General features: G+C 39.6%; 1 protein-coding gene across 1 annotated transcript in view; it reads right to left on the reverse strand.

Annotated features, from left to right (window-relative positions):
- Positions 1-14,928, reverse strand: part of MID1 (midline 1) — a 267,098-nt gene that overhangs the window by 224,424 nt on the left and 27,746 nt on the right. The window lies entirely within an intron of this gene.

Consider the following 14,928-nt stretch of genomic DNA (forward strand, 5'->3'; position numbering starts at 1 on the left):
CAGTGGTTGGCACTGGAGTACAGATATCTTTTAATTGTTTGCTTTGGCACAGAGGCATTTTTATTTTTGAAAACGCACAGAAATTTGGATTCAGGGTTAAAACTCCTCAAATGATTTTACCTCCCCATGTTAAAATAGCTTAACTTTTTAAAGGAAATGTATTCATAAGCTGCATTTGTGCCTGACCATATTTGATTTTTATATACTTTGTCGTTATTTACATAATTTGAATACTCCACCTTTCTGTGAGCCAGGGATTTTATATGTCTGTGGCACAATGGCTGTTACAAAACAGGGGAATAGTGCAAGGTGCTGATAACGCCAAGGTTGCAGGTTTGATCCCCGTAAGGGACAGCTGCCTATTCCTGCATTGGTTGGACTAGATGAGCCTCAGGGTCCCTTCCAACTCTATGATTCAAGTACCTACAATCACAAATCGGTAGCAAATCTAAACTCCTGCTAGGACAAACACCAGAGAAAGAGGGACAAGACATAGCACTAATAATAGCATTACTAATTATGAATACAAACCAAAACTAACAACATCAAAATACTATTGTGGATGGTCCTCTTTGCTGTGCACGGCAAACATCATTAGAAAATTGTGGCGAATTTTTAAGATGCTACTGCCAAAGGATGCAACTTTGTTTGTCATGAATCTATTGTGGTCTGCCAACACATCACAAACAACATCAGTCAGGGACCAGCCAGCTCTTGCTCTCAAATATGAGCTGTAAGATGGGGCAATGCAAAAGATAATGCACCTCCTTAGTACTACAAATGCATGCCTGCTGGACATAAGGAATCCCTTTATACTTTCCCTCCAAATTGGCTGAAGGCATTGTTTAGAAACAAAGATCATGAAGGGCTTTTCTAAGGGCAATAAAAGTTAGATCTTAGAAATATAGTGCACTGTTCTGGGGTTCTCCTGACCCTCCAGAGCAGATTTGGAATCAGCACAGGAGGCATGAGGGGCAAGGCGAGGAAATATTTGTTTTATATTCTACTAGTGCACTGTGTTAATTGACTCCAGGGGCAGATCTACACTCATTAAGGAGGGGCTAAGAAATGGTTTTGATAACCATATGGCCACATGACGTTCTACTTTTAATGTTCATAATGCGTTATTAACATGTGACACCAGAGACTGCTACAGAGAAACCAGCAACTAGCAGTAGGGTAATAGCATTTCGGCAGAGGTAAGAAACTCGTTATTTTACAAGTCTACCCTGTTCTAATAATGTTACACAGGTCAGTGTAGATCCAACCCAGCTCAACAGATATCTTCACTTACACCTAGGGAACTGTTGTAGTACATAGTCTTATTTCATGGGTAAATTGTAACCCTGTAGCAAACCTACTAGACTTGACTAGTGGTGCACCTGTGAAAAACTTAAATGTAACACTGACCATCCAATGAGGAGGACTATTTTCTTGTTTTCTTTTGTTGCTAGACCCCTGCTACTGAATGTTAATGAGACTATTCATATCTGCTCCCAGACCCCCAGCAATCATATTAATAAATGTAAGCACGGACTAATTAAAATGAGGTCATGAGTCTAATTTGAAGTGACAAAGGCATGGAAATCTGAAGCTGTCTCATTCCTGGTTATTGAACAGGTGTTCAAGCACAATGTGCCAGAACCACTTAGCCTCTTGGTGTCTGTCTTCTCACCCGTAGCTTTTTAAATACACTTTGTGGACGTCAGAAGAATACTGGCGGCATTGTTTGAAATGATGTATGTACAAATCAATGCCTGTGGTTATATCATTTTCAGAAGGAGAAAAAAGCAGGGAAATTTAATTCCACAGTAGAACATACCATGGTCCTTGGACGACATGCCAACCGATTTGGCAACAAGATCAAATCATCTGGGCATCGGGCATTCTGAGCCATAATCTTCATCCAATTACCCTGTTGACAGTTGAAAACTTCCAATATGGCTTGACAACACTGCTGAGCAATGTGTAACACTTTATGCTATAATTCACGTATTTTTAGCTGCACAACTTGGGAATACATTGCCATTTTCTTTGCAATCAAAGTTCATAAGGAACGACATAACACATTTGTTCTCTCGCATAGACATCGCTTACTCAGCAGGAAACTGCCCAATCACTTCTGACCGTAGATTCTGATAACCACTTCTTCCATCATATCCTGTCAGCTAAGAGCTTTCTTAGGAAATTAGACTAACTGGAGAAGCTAAAACATGGTCATTTACCCAGACTATTTTTTTTCTCATTTTTAACAAGTTTTAAGGATTCTTCCTTTAAAAAAAAAATCAAAGCCAGTCTTGTTTTGGTTGATTAATACAAACTAGTTGTATGTGACTGTCAGAAGGCATTAAAAGACAAAAAGACCTGCCAACTATAAAGCTTATGATAGCATGTAAATTCAGATTCAAAAGTTCCCTTCAACATGTGGTAGTATTCTCCGCTTCCTAAAAGGCTGTCTTATGCTGAAACATTGTGTGAGAAAAGAAAAACTTGATCCAAAGAAGGTATTCTGTCTGAGCAAAAGTTTGTGAAAGATTTTTTTCTACCCCCCTTTCAAGATGAAGCATGACAAATGTTGTAGATGCCATCTAATACTGCAAAAATGCCCGTGGATGATCTTGGATATTCTATGCAAGACAACATGACAATATATTTTCCATCTGCACATTCCAGTAGTTCTTTGGGGCCCTCTTAATATTCACAGAAGGTGAAAACCAGAGAATTTTGAAAATGCACTAGTTCAGATGAAATTTATCTAAAAGCTTTTGTTTAAAATTATCAAACAATCCACATCTTGATGCTGGTAATCTCTGGATTTCTGCAATGCGCTCTAAAATATAATACAGTAAAGCGAATAATTATCAGAGCTTTCCTACCATGCACACCATATGCATATTCAAAATCATGAGGACTGTGTCACTGTGATGACATGATTTCAGTCTTAGGGCCCAGGAAATGAAAGGGAGAAAGAGAAGTTAAGTTGTGTAAATAACATCTCAAAATGTGAACAATTTTTTAATGAAGCTATAAAAACCCAGGAGAATTTGAGGACTGGTTCACCAACAGATACATCTACATATAATATTTGTATAGCTTTTCTTTTTTCCAATAGGCCTTCAAATTTAGAAATGATTTAAAATGTGCATGTATATGCCAAACAGTCACAAATTTATTTGCGCTGAGTTCTCCCCCGCTGCAAAATATGTTTTAGGCAATTTATTTTATTCACAATGTTTCAGCTTAAGATTGTACCTCACAAATTCCACGACAATTCTTATTTCAAGAAGCATAAATCCTACTTCTCCTCTAACATAATCTGCAGGAGTTTCTGGGGGTACTCCCAAGCAAAGACCTAATATATTTTGCTTGGGGAGTTTCCAAGTGTATTATCACGTATTTGTACTCCACCACCATGAGTGGTTTGTGAGATGACTTTATCCAGGAAATCCTTAAGTGATGGCAAAATAGGTTTTCTCCCTAGTGAACGAAAACCTCAAAACTACTTGGCTTATTCTGGAATTCAGTTTTGCTGCTACAGGATGGAACCAATAGGGCATTTTCCTGAGAAACATTCTCTAGTTGTTATACCTCTGAGTCATGGCTAGCTGCATCTGAGGCTCTACCAAGAACTCTCTTCTGCATGTAACAGTTAAATGAACAGTGGTACATTTAGTTAACTTTAGATGGGGGTTGTCTTTATATTATGATGTGTATATCCACATTTGTTTCAGGGATGAGAAACCTATAGATGTCTAAATGGTGGTGGACGACAACTCACATCACTCCTGGTCATTGGCCATGTTGCCTGGGGCAAATGGGAGTTGTAGTCCAACAATATGTCCATTGTCACAGATTCCCCCCCCCCAACCCCCAAGTTCAAAATGTGGTAGCCAGCCATGATGCATGGAGATGGGCATTTCTGTGCACAACTGCTCTAAAACCCTGCCTTGAATTAATATTTAAAAAAAAAAGAAGTTGGTGACTTAACACGTTTGAGGCTGTACAGTAGTCCTATAGCGGGAGTACCTCCCACTGAACTCAGTGTAGACAATCGTGTATAGGCTTGTGCTGCAGAATACTGACACAAATGTGGCCAGAAATTATATATGACAAGCACAGCTGAAGACGAGAACATTTTTTTTTAAAAAGGTCAGGGGTCAGAGAAGGGAAGACAGACAGGAATTTTCAATTCAGGTCATGACCTTCTTCTTTTAAAAGGAAACAGGAAAATACGAGTTCAGTTTCATTAGAGAGCTGAAATTGAGCAAATGCCGATTTAAGTTGAAGGGTTATGGGATAACCCGTCTAACACTAGTGTAGTTATGTTCCCTAAGTTTCGAGCTTAAAACCCCTGTGCCCACACCTAGGGGACTCAGAGTTAGTTTTATGTAGTGTAACCTGGCCTGATTTAAATAGGCCCCTAAGGAATGCTGCCAAGTAGGGCATCCACTTGCCCCAGGGGTCCCGTACTGAGCGTATATAGTTCATTTTTAATTTGATGCTCCATAATTGAGCAACCCCAGTGTACGTCAGTCTGAAACACAGGGTGCCTTTGTGTCGTCTGATATTTGCAAACACGAAAAGTTTATTTTTAAGATCAGGGCTGTATAGAGGGCTCTTTCTTTTTTTTCTGTCACACAAAATGCCAAAGCAATATGGTCACCCAGCAAAGCAAGAACTTGGTCTAGATAAACAATAGTGAACAAGTCATACCGTGAAGCATTTTAGGGTTTCTCCCACCCATTAAATAAATATCCCAAAGGCTCAAAATTTGCTGGTAGGTCATATGTGGAACGCCATTGCTAACAATGACAACTGGGCTTAAAACAAAACAAAAAACAAGAAACTAAAAGAGTGTCCCATGAGGAAATATTCCTTCCTCTGAACCTATATGATGTAGTCATTTTGTATAGTATCTCCAGAGACATATATGGTACCTTCATTATGTAGTTGCCATACAGTGTTAAATATGCACCTCTCTATCCTAGGCCTTTGACACCTGAGAGCATTTTACTAATGTAATTTAATCAGAAGTAACCTGCCCAGGAACCTTACGATGAAGGACAGTTAAGAATAAACAAAACAACAACAATAATAGTACCGGTAATTCTTAATCAGGCCTATAAGGCACCACAACTGAGAAATACTTCAGATCCATAAATAAAGAATTCTTAAGCTAAAATTAATAGTTATAGCATAGCAATAGCTGACCCCAACCCAGAGTCAAAATTCATATTCAGTTGTAACATTTGCCCCACTCCCTATGTTTTTATTTATTCATATTTGTCCCTTGTTCATGTATCACATGATCACATATCAAATTTAATATTCAATCATTTCATTTTGTATATATTCAGGAAATGTTTTTGGCTGGTTATGGATATGAATATCAAATTAACTATGTAAAAAAGAAAACAAATACTGTGTCCTAAGTGCATAATTAATCCATCACCTGTTCATAAAATAATCCTTCTAGCTGCAAAATCAGGATGTGTTTCTGTACTCTCTCACGTAGCACTATTGCTACAACTTCTAGCACATCTTACAGATTTAAACTCTATCTTCCCTGGAGTGTTATTCCTTTTCTAAAAAGTAGAGGCAGGATGGATTGGCTCATGCCAAATCCAAATGCATATCCCCCCGTTACATCTATTCAAAAAGAGAAAATGGTTCAAAAGTTTTAAAGTTGAAGTCTGACTGAAATGTTTGGAACACACACACACACACACTTCAGATAAAACATTTGTTTTATACAAATCATGCCAACAAATGATAACTGGATGAAATTCTGAAGCAAATCCAACAAGGCCAATGGTCAGTGGTCCAATAACATTTGGAGGGCATCATGATCTGCCCCAGGAGATAGGACTGCACTGATAGGAAGCAGAACATTTAAAGTTCAACAAGTGTAACGTATGGGGTATGTTAGTGTTGAGAGAGAATATTCACACATCAGCTGGCATATCCTAAGTCAACAAAGCAGCATACTCCTATTGGAAGGCATGTGGCTAACGCAAAATGTAAAACTAGATTTAGCCAAGAAAGAATAAATGTACTTGATGTGAATTGTTCATTAGAAACCCCACATTGTTATCAATGCTCCGTCTGAAGATGTTTCAATTACAGTGGTACCTCGGTTTAAGAACAGTCCAGTTTAAGAACAATTTGGTTTACAAACTCCGCAAAACCAGAAATAGTGTCTTGGTTTGAGAACTTTACCTCAGTTTAAGAATGGAATCTGAACAGTGGAAGTGCACCGGCGGTGGGAGACCTCATTGGGGAAAGCGCGCCTCGGTTTAAGAACGGTTTTGGTTTAAGAACGGACTTCTGGAACGGATTAAGTTCATAAACCGAGGTACCACTGTATAAAGAATTACATCAACCAAAATTATTTCACTCTCCTTTCACAGAAATCTCCTAAAAGGGACCTGCACTCTTTGCCCCATAACTTTATGGAGGCTAGGGACTTCTTTTTAAAAAATGAAAGCTCAGAGCCTGGGAAACCTTCATGGGGTGATAGTGCTCATGGGGACCATACCCTCCAAAATTTCTCTGATGGAATTAGGGACATCCTATTCAATCATAATCATCATCATTTTAAAAACTTCAGGGCTGTCTTCAGATGGCTCAGGGGTCAGATGACTCCATATCCTTCAACATTTCTATGATGAAAATAGGGACGTCCTAAGGAAAAGTTTCCTAAGAAAAAATGGGACATTCCGGGATCAAATTAGAAACTAGGATGGCTTCTGAAAATCTGGGGCTGTCCCTAGAAAATAGGGACACTTGGGAGGGTCTGGGGTGCTGGGTTGACAACCTCTGTGTTAGTGCAAGAAGAAAATCTGGATACATATTTTCTCTCCCCTTGTTTTTATTATTTATGCAGCTTCCGAGCTAGAAATGCTCACCATGATTTAGCATTATAGGAAGATACTTGGTATAAGTCATGAGATCCACGAGGATATAAAACAAAAGAAAACCACCACAATGACAAAACCTGTTAAGTGCTCCCCCTCACCCTAAGAGAACGAACAAGGCATTTAGAGCCCTGGATTTATGGTATCATACAACATACTGACAAGAGACAGATTTTCAACTCTGAATAATTACATTACTCATAATAAGTGTAAGTAACTTGGCACAGCAGAGCATGTAGACTCAATATTGGTTTTCATTTTCATAAAAAAATCATTACATGTTTATGTAATATAGGAAAAACTTAAAAATTGATTATTTTCATGATATCAGTTACATATGGCAGGCGCTGCATAAGCCCGTGATTATGGGCATTAAGTCATAGTTCAGTTACTTTAATAGCCCGCTGCCAATGCAGCATATTATCCTCAAAATAGAAAGACTGTATCAAAATTTAAAAGCAGAATAAAAGAGTTTTACATTTTTCACACTATGGCAGCCTTCCACAAATCACTTCAATCGTATTGCCTGGACTTAAAATAAGTTTTAACCCCCTTCATTTCAGGAAGACAAAATGTCCTACCAAAAAGCATTTGTAACTATGCACTGCCTCTCCTCACAACATTTAACCACATTCTGAGCTGCATGACTTTGAGCTGATATGTTGCATCCTGACCTTCAAGTCTAGGCTTAAAGGTGACTTATGTGGAAAAACTTCCTCAGCAATATTTAGTAGATTACACACTCCACTAGTGGTCTCAAAATGCTCTCTAGAAGCTGTTGCTTACTTTTAATCACCAGTAACCGGACTGCAGCCCTATACACAAATAGGACTTCAATTTGATAATAAGCCTGCTTGTGATTTTTCTTCAGGCGCAAAGGCTTTGATGCATATTCAGCGCTTTCCCCATCTTGGAAGTGCTCCCTCTTGTTTTAGTAGAGCAAGGATGATGACCCTGCAAATATTACTAGGCTATAGCTCAAATCATTCCTGAGCGTTGGCAAGGAATTGGAGGGCCCCACAATTCCCGTCTCTGCAATAAACATAGAACAGCCTCCTCCAATGACCTTGTCAGTCCGTAGGCAACAGAGGTGTGTCTCCTTATTGTTGGTTTCCAGGATTACGAACTGAGCCAAATAGCTTTTATTGAATTCCCTAACCATCTACAGGCTTAGCCACAGAGAGTATATTTCCCAATCAGCTAAATTTAACAAATATTAAGAGGCTTTGTTCTTACAAGTGCGTAAGAGGGCGGGGAGTGGAATCCTGGTGTGTTTCCCGAGTCATTCTTTCTCTACTATTTAAACTCAGAGGGACTGGTATACTAAAACATAGTATCGAGATACACATGCTACGGCCACAGGGCAAACATGACAACCAGCCTTCATCTAGTTCAAAGCATCTCTGATTACACCTTCCAAATGGAAACTTTGCAGCAGAAGGAAAATGTATGTCATCTAAGTCTGGAACAAATGCCAAGAAATGCAATTTTGTTCTCAGTTATGGTATCGTCCTTAAAAGACAAAACAGGCTTCACCTTACATCCACAACAAACAGAGATAACCTACTGCAATTTAATGGCTATGTCAAGTGAAGGCCACAGATTCCTCTTCACTTTAGTGAAAATGTTAACTTTCGTATTGCTTTTGCTGTTGTAAGCCCCACACATCCAGAAATATAAAGGGTGAACGTGACAACATGTGATTGCATATAACATTGTTTATATACGTTAGTGAACAAATTGCCTGTGACTTCTGTCAAAACAAGCAATGATAAGTGCATGGTGAACAGCAAAGCCGCATTAGTCATCATATAACATGAGAAGTGACCATAACGCAAATGTTTTTGCCATACAGCATTGCTTCTAAAACAGTCTAAGGAATTGCATCCAACTGTGCCCTTCTCCTCATGGAAGGCTATTTGCTCCTGTGGAGGTTTTCCTTGTACAGAAGTGGGAGGCAATTTTCACAAATCTCCCCTTTCAACAGGAAAACATTCAACACTGCACATAAGCTCTAGACATACTCTATACAGCTGCCTCAAATTTACTGCCCAGGGCAATAGTCTTGTTTGATCTCCTATGGCTTTTTTTATTCAACGTTTCAACTGTAACCTTAAAAACTTATACAGAAATTTATATCTCTTCATCCCAATACATTTTCAAACACAGAAAGAGAGATTTTTATCAGAAACAATCACTCTAAATAAAATCAGTGAAGATCATCATAATCATCAGTACATATTAATTTAGTAAACCAAATTTTAATAGATTTAGAGCTGAACTTTGGCTGTATATTTTTTGTCACCGCCCATAATCCAAAACAGTCAGGTGCACTTCAGCCCACTGAATTAATGGATTTGAACTTGTTTCATCCTGGATTGTGCCCATTGGGTTCTGCCGTCCCTTTCTGACAGCTGAAAACTGATTGACCTAGGCTGCAGAGACAGAATGACATTGATTAAATATGGTAATATTAATCTTCCATGTACAGAATCACTGCCTTGAGAGCTAGAATATACACACAACATAGGCAATAACATTCTATTTCAACAAGAATGTTGTTTTTCCTAAAAAGACTGTGCTCTTAATTAAATATAACCACAAGCTCTAACAAAAAAGCTTACTTTCTAAAAATAAAAATATAGAGAGAAGTCATTTCTAATTTTTCCCCGCTAGCATTCTTCAGATGGATTAGCAAATTAAAACACACGGAGACTTCGTAACACAACACAATCATTGCAAAGTTGCAACATCGCTGAAATAGCCAGAAGCAGAACAAAAAGAGAAAACATATATCAATTTTTTGAGTAATGATTTTTTTAAAAAAAACACACACTAGGACCTGGTCAGTTTCTAGCACCAGTACAAGGGTACTGATCACTATATTTGACACAGAGAATGCTATGGCTTTCAAGGACAATAAGCTGGTACAGTGATTGCCACCCTCTGTAGAATTTTGGTTTACTTCGTCAAGTCAAATCCCCAACATTATGCCAGTGCTTGAACTAGAGATGGGATAAATATTTGAGCGTTGAGTGCTCAACAATTCAAGAGAGATCCCAGCTCTAGGCATGGCCTCCCTTGAGTAGGCTTCAAATTGGGCCTTGCCTTGAGGGCATCTTCCACTTCTGCCATTCCCTGACCTCCAAACTAATTCTCAGTCCCCAAGAAAAGGGCATTGCCTGAGTGAAAGGAAAGACAACAGCCAGTTGCAAGGAGCTTCTGTCTACTCAGGGCCTCTCTTTGTCTACAAATGATGCATAGAGACGAGCATCGTGGAACTTGTAGACAAGCTCTTATGTTCTGGCTTAAGGAATAAGAAAAAAGCTACCTCTTTTAGAAAATCTTTCCTGAGTACTTATGGGTCTCCAAGAACTTAAGGGATAACTAAAGGAATGGAGGAGTGTGGTAAGAAATTGGACCACTGATGAGCATCTCCCCACAGACCTGAAGGGGTTCACAAGAAAGAGGATAGGCAGATTTGCAAAACCCTCAGCTCCAGTAGCGAAAAAGAAAAGAATATTAGGTCAGGGTGAGTAGCAGGGTAGGGAGGAGGAAAGGTAAGATGGATGGGGCAACACAGGCTGGACAATAAGGTAAATGGGGCACTGCCCCACCAATTTCAGTCTGCCCTCAGCCAGCATACAGCCTGGTACAGCAGTCCTATAGTAAACTACTTAACTGGACTTTCTGTTTTGACTGATGAATTTGTCCCTCTCCCAGTGAATCACCATTCTTACATGCAATGCTTTTTTCTGGGGGAATGCAGGGGTATGCATACCATTAAACATTTTGTGAATCTAAGTTTTGCCTCATTGAGAGGCAGTATTTCAATGTGAGTACCCCTAAACATTTTTTTAAAGAAAAAAAAAAGCACTGCTTACATGATACCAAATTTCAGAGAAGCAGATAATGGTCTCCAGAACAGAGGCTTGCCTATCAGGGACAGAGGCAATTTAACAGATTTCCTTCTAAGTAGCCACCTTAAAACATGCCTTTTGGCAGGGAAAGAATGGAGGTGGTTTGAGCCTCTTGGAGTCAACAGTGTCAAAATTGATATGATCCTATATTACAGGGACCCTGATACTTGTCACTTCAAATCCAGGAATCACAAGTAGCCAAGTGTGCATGTGCTTCACGGAAGGCACATGAGCTCAATGGCATTTGTGCAAGGAAATATGGTCTATGGTATAGCGTGTGAGAGAACTACTACTAGTAGCCTTTCCATATCAATCTTTTATTTTAAAAAATTATAGTTTGGTGAGGTAAGTAGCACAGAGGAAAATACGAAGCACATATTTTGTGAATTAGCTTTAAAACAAAACAAAAACTCACCACATCCCTTTCAAAATCAATGCAAGTCACGCCATTTTAATGCCCCTTCCACTTAATGTACTTTGGAGAGTGAAAGTCTTTTGTCAACTAAGTGGAATATTAAAGAAAAACAGAGATTTCCAAAATAGCAAAGTTTGATCCAACAAGACAACGGCTAAAGCCACAACTTTAAAGCCCAAAGAATTCCATTCCAAACCCACAGCAGTTTCAGTTTCCAGATCATATTGTTTCATCCTGTTAGAGTGTGTGAGATATTGTCTATTTCATTATATTGGTCCTTTGATAAGAGAGGGTGGGGCACAATTTCTAAGCAGTTACCCAGCTTCTTAAATTATAAAATTCTTTTCAAGATATTCATCAGCTACAGTTAGGCTTGTGTAACCTAGGAATGGAGCCAGCCTCACTGTAAGATAGAAAAAGAGAATCAAGAAGGGGAGGGAGAAGACAATGGGCAGAGGTCTATGGGCGGAATACATTGTCCTTTAAACCAGAGGAACCTGTGACTTTCTTGTCATCACTAAGCCATCTAGTTCACTGCAGTCTTTTACAACTGATGTGTTATAGAAAACTGTTAGAATATAAAGAAGCTACACGTTATTGTGAGAACACAATCCTAATCAGGAGACAACCAAACCCGATGCTCATCAGTTATCCCATTGCTACACTCAACAGGGAACAATAAAAGGTCAGAACATATTCACAAGGTACATTAGGAGGAAAGAAGAGAGGCCAGTCGACACTCCTGCCAGTGCTAGAGGTGTTGTTGCTTTGAGTTGTATCCAACCAAGTTGTCCAGTTCGCCCAAGGACTTCCCCTCCTTCTTCTTGCCTGCCAATTCTATTCTGGAGCAGATTGGGGGTGAGGGCATCTAGGGAAAGGGGATGAAAGTTACACTGTGCAAGGGAAAGTCCTTAACACGAATGCGAAGACTTCAGCTGGATACAACTCATAAGGTGCCAGGCTCAAGTAACAGCTCCTGTGTCCAATTTACTCACCTCTCTCCTCTTGGCCTCGAGGTTGTTCACAAAGCATATTAAAAAATAAATAAAATACCTCAGACAAATACCTGAACTAAAATCAGTTGAATCATCAGAGCAGAGTGGTGCTTTGAAAGCAGGAATGTAACCTACAGCTATTCAGCAATGCAAAATACACATAGATTTTAAGAAATATTTTTGAGAACTTTGTACCCTGGTTGGCTCCAGGTCTACCAAACACACTCACAGAGCACAGTTGAGCATATAGGGCCAACCAATGCAGCTTCCTTTTTTTCCATAAATGCTGCCAAAACCAACAGAGGTTCCAGCCATCCCACAGACTCCGTAGCGGCAGACATCTCTGGCTCATCAACAGCTAAGGCCCTGCCTGAAGGAGGAAAGAGTCATTGCTAGAGTAATGTCAAAAAGTGCTTCAGTCAGTGAGGATTCTTGGCTATAGAAACCCCATTCCAAACCTCTGCGTGTGAAAGCTTATGCTCCTTTCTTTTGAATGCAATTTGTTCTTTTGACAGCTTCTTGTTGTACCAAGAGACGATTCTTTGGAACATAAGAAGCTGTTTCAAACCCAGTTAAAATATCAGTCTAGCACATCACAGGCAGGCAACTCAAAGTCTTTTCCTTTGTAGCCTGCTGGTTGCCCGTGGCCATTCAATTTACTATTATTGTTACTTATTAAATTTCTCTACCACCTTTCATCCAAAGATCGCAGGGTGGTTTACAATATAAAATATAATAACAAAGAAAAACAATTACCCTGCCATACACAGTTTAAAAGGCCATAGACTGTTTAATTAGCCAAAGGCCTGGGAGGAGAGGAATGTTTTTGCCAGGTGCCTAAAGACACGTAACGAAGGTGCCACATGAGCCTCCCTGGGAACAACATTTCATAAATGGGGAGCCACTGCAGAAAAGGCCCATTCTCATGTAGCTGCCCTCTGGACCTCTCAGGAAGCACATGAAGAAGGGTCTCAGATGATGATGGGGGGAAATTCAATGCACTTTGCAATTAAAAGTGAGTCCACCACCACTGAACTTCTCACCAAAATTGTAGCTATTGCCCTGCTCCCTGCTCCCTTTTAAGTATCTCAGTTGCAGTGCTCTGCTCAGTGCTGATATTGCTTCCTCTTCCTGCTTCCTATTTATTTCTTCTTTCTACTTTCTTCCATAACACTTGCCAGGCACAACAACTTGGTCCTCTGCCCTACAAACTCTATGGCCACCTGCTGCAGCCAGCATGTTCAGTACTCATCTCAGAACATCAGGCGATGACGGGTCTCACATCCTGAAAACCAACATTGTAGAGTAAAAGGGAATGGATGACTACCATTAATGCCTGCCTAAAAGGACTAAGATCAAAATGAACATTAATTTTTAACAAAACTAAGTAGTGGGAGTGATGCCAATATAGCAGCAGTTTTAAAAAGTAAAACTGAACATGATTTAAAAAGAGAAATAAATATGAATAATAATAGTAATCAACTTTTTAAAAACTTATATTATGATGTATTCTTGCACACTGAGCAATTATTATTTTGGATACTTGTTTCTATTATGTGTGTGAAATGAGGGGTGCATGTCCAAAGGAGGGGAGGGTGCATGTGTTTGTGAGGGAAGGAGTGCAGTGTGTTTCCCATACCTCACCCCACTGTGGCATGCAACCCTCGGGGCCCAAAAATGTTGCCTACACCAAGTATATGTGGGAAATAAAACAAAAGACTGCAGCGTGGAATACTTTCAGCTGGTCTGGTACATTCCGCTCTGCAGCATTCCATTCCTCTTTCCTTTCCTCCACGGCCCCCCTTGCTTTTCTGCATCATGAACCCCAACCATCAGTCAGCATTCTGTGGCCACTGAGCATGCTCAGTACTCATTTGGCTGTTGGGAGTCTTTCAGCTAGGGTTCCCCACCCCCTCCAATAAAAATGTTTTCATAGTTTTGAAAACTGTGGGGTTTCCCCAAGCCTGCTGAAATCTCCCTTCTTGTGCATGGGTGATTCTCTTTTGGCCGCATAAGAAACAGCACTCAAAAAACCTTAACGACGGCAATTTTAAAAAGATAAATAACCTTAAATGCAAAGGAAGATACAGCTTACTAACAGAACTCCTTCAAAGAGTTCTCTTAAATCTTCCTTTACAAATACTAAATTATCTGGGTTTAGACTTGCTTTCCCTTTGTTGGTGACACATCAAAAAAGCTTTGAATTATATTTCGTTATTTGAAGCCGTTCTCCCTCTTTATCGTTTGTACCTGTTGGGTTATGAATGTATGCTTATAGTTATTACATGTAATACTTCCTTTTGCTCTGTATGGAACAGTGTGTGGCTCTGCATAATTGCGATGTAAGAGGGGAATTCTTAAGATATGAAGAGTATTTTGAAAAAGGTAGGCAAAACGTTATTTTCTGTCTATTGTATTTCACTCAGCTTAAATGATCTCCACCCTGCTTTTGATTTCCAACCATAATTTGCCAAAGTCCATTGACTGGCATGTTGTCCCAGCATGTAAAGGAAAGCACTGTGTGGCCAGGCATATGAAGTCAGCTGCTCTTCAAACACAGGGAGATTTTACTGTGAACTGAAAATAAAATTGGGGGGGGAGGGGGAGGACCCAAGCCCTTTCAATCATCTCATAAAAAGGGTCAGAGATCAAATGCCTCGGAAAATCCAAACCATATCGAG

The sequence above is a fragment of the Podarcis filfolensis genome (assembly GCF_964270895.1).
Source record: "Podarcis filfolensis genome assembly, chromosome: 4".
In the NCBI taxonomy this organism is placed as follows: Eukaryota; Metazoa; Chordata; class Lepidosauria; order Squamata; family Lacertidae; genus Podarcis; species Podarcis filfolensis.